General features: G+C 37.9%; 1 protein-coding gene across 5 annotated transcripts in view; it reads right to left on the reverse strand.

Moving 5' to 3' along the window:
• ctnnd2a (catenin (cadherin-associated protein), delta 2a) overlaps nucleotides 1–5,000 on the reverse strand; it is a 217,204-nt gene that overhangs the window by 140,840 nt on the left and 71,364 nt on the right. The gene's annotated exons all lie outside the window — the stretch shown is intronic.

The following is a 5,000-nucleotide window of genomic DNA, read 5'->3' on the forward strand; positions in this document are numbered from 1 at the left end:
CATAAGTGTGTGTGTGTGTGTGTGTGTGTGTGTGTGTGTGTGTGTGTGTGTGTGTGTGTGTGTGTGTGTGTGTGTGTGTTAGTGTATTGGGGTAATTAAAAAGTAAAATGTTAATTATTGAGATTCTGCAAATATATATTTAAATTAATTTGAATATTAATGCGTGAATTTCAGTAGAAGTTTTTTTCTATCACAGAAACTGCAGTGAGATTCATTTGGATTTTTTACTTATTTATTCACAGTTACGTGTTTCTTTTCCTCCCTCACTAATATTTAACTCAGCATTTGGCAACCAGAGATTAAAAAATAACTAGACAAAATCCCAAATTTTCTTTTTTCATGGATAGGGTATAAAAGGACAAAAGGACATTTTAAACCCATGGAGTTTTGCACCATGGAGTGTTCACTATTACATTGTGAACACCTCAAAGTGCAAAACTTTTTTCATTAATAATTTGTCTTTTTAATACTGTTACACTATTAAACAGTAACTGAACATATATAAAAATTTAATAATATTTAAATTTAACTATTAGCTATTACATTGTTTATACAATAATTTAAATCAAATGTAATTTCTTTAAAAAAATATTATATTTTTGTGTTTTGTTGCGTGTATATCTACTGTGGAAGAAATCACTGCACACTCTTAATGAGCTCTCTCTAAAGAATGTTTTGAAGATTTTAAAAGCGTGTGTGTGTGTGTGTGTGTGTGTGTGCGTGCGTGTGTGTGTGTGTGTGTGTGTGTGTGTGTGTGTGTGTGTGCTTCCACCAGAGCAACGAACCCAAAGGAAGGAGATCATTATCTTCATCCAAAGCCCAGTGGGGGCAAGCAGAAAATGTCACAGAATAATTTGAATGGAAAGTCCAGAGGCATTGCTGAGCTCTTTCTTTCTCTCTTTTCCTTCTTCCTTATCTCTCTTTTTCTCCCACGTTTTCTTTCCTCTCACAAACTATGAACTGTGCTAGAGGTCTGCAGCAAGGCTTCTGATAGTTGATCACTGCACCAGCACAGTGTCTGGAGATGAAGTCTTCACTTTTGCTAATGCCAATGGGAGTACACAGTCTCTATTTCTCTCTCTATCACACACACACACACACACACACACACACACACACACACACACACACACACACACACACACACACACACACACACACACACACACACACACACACACACTTTCCGACACCATGTATCTTTCAGGCTTACATGGATTCTTAGCAGTAAGGCGGAAAAATAGGTCTCAGAAAACTCTGGATTAAAATTAGCTGATCATAGCCATCTTGGTACTGTTAACAGTGAACATCAGTAATATTTATGAATATTGGTTAATTTCCTGTCAAAATAGCTCAAAGCTTGCTAGCACTAACTTTGAAGAGTTTGTACATTCAGGTCTATTTCTAAATAAACCTGGATCATGGTAGTCAGTTCAAATTAGCAGTACATGCACTTAGCACTAACTTCTACATTCTTCATTTTACTATCAAATCCCTCATAAATACCGTCAGATTAGCTAATCGTAACAGGGTAGATAGCAAATAACAGTGAAAGATCTGTATATTTATGTATGTAATTTGAAAATCCTCTCAGAAATCCTGTCAGATTAGCTAATTATAGCAAACTAGATAGCATTAACAGTGAAAAATCTGTAAATTTATGGATCTAATTTAAAAGTCCTCTCAGAAATCCTGTCAGATTAGCTAATTATAGCAAGCTAGATAGCATTAACAGTGAAAAATCTGTATATTTATGTATGTAATTTAAAAATCGTTTCAGAAATCCTGTCAGATTAGCTAATCATAGCAGGCTGGATAGCATTAACAGTGAAAAATGTGTATATATTTGTATGTAATTTGAAAATCCTTTTAGAAATCCTGTCAGATTAGCTAATTGTAGTAAATGAGATAGTATTAAAAGTGAAAAATCTGTGCATGTAACATGATCACCCCAGGTCTCCTCACCTGACCAACATTAGAACCTGATTTTGTGGCTGAATGAATCTTCACAAATCTTCACAATAACACTCCAAAATCTAGTAAAACATCTTCCCAGAAGAGTGAAAGTTTAGATATCTGAGTTCCACTGTTGCAGAACCACGAGATGCAGAACTTCTTCTACTTACCTAGCTCGCCATAGCTAATTAGCACTGACTGACATTTATGATGCTAACTGCACAATGTCCTTGGCCCAGTGTGGATTGTGACCTTTATTGTGTGTGTGTGTGTGTGTGTGTGTGTGTGTGTGTGTGTGTGTGTGTGTGTGTGTGTGTTTGTTAATACCCTAATTTAATTGCTCAGTAATAGGTTGGAGATGACCTTATGACTGTTATGAAATGAAACCGGCATTAAAACAATCTTTCTTTCTACATATTCATCTGTCTGTCAGTCACTTTTCCACGTCTTTACTTTTCCCCACTCTATCTGTCTATCTGTCTGTCTGCCCATCTGTCTGTCTCTCGGCTTTTACAGTACTTGATTCCTTTAGAATTTTATCTCTTATTTTTTGTTCGTCTACTTCTATGGCTATCTTTCTGTCTGTTGGTTGTGTTTTTTGGTCTCTTTTCCACATCTACATAACTCTATCTGTTTACCAATGCCTTTCTTTTTTGCTCCCTTCATGTATCTGTCTGTCTGTGTGTCCACCTGTCCACTTTCTCATTATCTATCTATCTATCTATCTATCTATCTATCTATCTATCTATCTATCTATCTATCTATCTATCTATCTATCTATCTATCTGTCTGTCTGTCTGTCTGTCTGTCTGTCTGTCTGTCTGTCTGTCTGTCTGTCTGTCTGTCTGTCTGTCTGCCTGCCTGCCTGCCTGCCTGCCTGGCCATCTGTCGATTCTTGAGGACATGCTTGTCTGTATGACTGTAATCTTAATAACAGCTTGTATATATATTACTTTATTTGTCTGTCTGCATGTCTTTCTGTCTTCTTGACCATCTGTCTGTCCATCTTTACACCTTTAACTCGGCTTTTCTGTACGTCTGTACATCAGTTTACACACTCTCAGCATCCGAAATCTTACTTTCTCCAAACATTCAGCTGGAATACTTTGTCGTGCCTCTTCTCAAACTTGCTAAAGATGTTCTTCACTAGTTTCACTTGTTCATCCCAGAGCAGTTTCATAGGATTTAGGTGTGGTGACTGGGCAGATTGTTCCATGATAGATATCACTCCAGATGTTTGTTTGCTCTCTAAATAACGCTTACAGAACTCGGACATACGCTTTGGCTCATCATCTTGTTGTGCGGTAAAATCGCGTCCAATGAGCCGCAGTCCAGACGGAACTGCATGGTGTTGAAGTGTGGAATGGGAGCCATGTTTGTTCAGGATTCCTTTCACTTTCCAGAAGCTTTCCTGCTCCAAAACAACCCCAAGCCATTAAGCTTCCACCTGCATGTGTGGGGGTCAAGGAGTCTGATAACATCTTCTCTCCAGTTCTCCTTCTTACACAAATTCTTCTGGTAGAGACAAAAATGTCCCATTGGAACTCCCCAGAACTTAAATTGACACAAAAGGGAACATGCACATGTCTTAAAAAAACATAAATGACACAGTGTTTCCATAGTTTTCACAGCCATCATATTTAGCTTTTTTGGGGTCTAAGCACCGAAGGTTATATCTATTTTTTTTTTGTTACTTGGAGTTATTTTTTTCTTCAGTTGATTATTTTTATATCTATACATTTGCCATTTTTTTGTACATAAATAAAAAAAAAAGAAGTTGGTTCGTTGTTATTTTTTATTTATTTTTTATTACCTAAATCTTTATCGCTTTCATGAATTTATTTTTTATTTTTTTTGTAAGTAGTGCAAATACATTTTTATTACTATTTTTATTACCATTCTGTCGATATAGAGCGCAGCGGGTTTCCAAGACTACAGCGAGTCCGCTCTCTCAGCAGGAATAATAATAATAATAAAAAATGACATTTATTATACATTCAAAAGTTGGCAGTATTCTTACTCACACACACACACACACACACACACACACACACACACACACACACACACACACACACACACTGAGAGATATTTACTTTACTCCTACTCAGACACCATTAACATGACTGTCCTTTTTTTAGAAAATAAAGGAAGTATAAAAAGATCGTTGCGCTTCAGTTGCCTGATTTTCGTCAATCAAATGCTTGAATTTCATCAGAGTTGCTCCGGGCGCATGAATTGCAGCACCCCCCCATTATCCAATTTGAATAATAAAGTGTAGGCATTTGGCCAAGAGCGTTGGAACGGTGGGGAACTGGAAACACAGAACGAATGCACGACTTCGCCTTAATGTCCTCACACACACACACACACACACACACACACAAGCAAAAGACAAGACAAGATGAGGGCAGAACAGAGCGGCAGGGAAACACGCAGCTCGTGGCCTGCTGAGAGAGCAGATGTTCGGGGAAAACACGTTGTGTTGAACACACACACACACACACACACACACACACACACACACACACACACACACACAGACAGAGTCTGGGATAGGGCCACGCAGGGTGAGGATCAGTTTAAACTATAGAAATGCTTAATGGAGACATCAAGCAGAGAAGGACGAATTTCAAGATGGCTGACAGATGAGCCCAAGACCTTTCAGCTTCAACCCTTCTTACGTACATATTCTTTTTAGATGTTCTGCATTGTTTGGACAAGCAGCTCAACTTCTCTTGATTTTTGAAGATTCAAAGTTTAACATCTTCATCATCAGCAGCAGCACTGGATTAACACCTATTTTCACTTCCCTCTTCATTACTGCCAGCAAGATTTTGGGTTGAAACGTGACAAACGTCTCACTTTTTCTCTGCTCAGGTTCGGATCAGTGCTCCATATATAACATTAAAAGTCAATTAAGATTAAAGTGTCACTTTCTCTATCTTTCTTTGTCTCGTACTTTCTTTCTCTGATGTGACTGGAATGGATTCCGGAGACGTGTTAAACATCACGAGGCCAGCGATTCGTTATAATCCCGCCGA

Source organism: Silurus aristotelis (assembly GCF_946808225.1).
Source record: "Silurus aristotelis genome assembly, chromosome: 25".
In the NCBI taxonomy this organism is placed as follows: Eukaryota; Metazoa; Chordata; class Actinopteri; order Siluriformes; family Siluridae; genus Silurus; species Silurus aristotelis.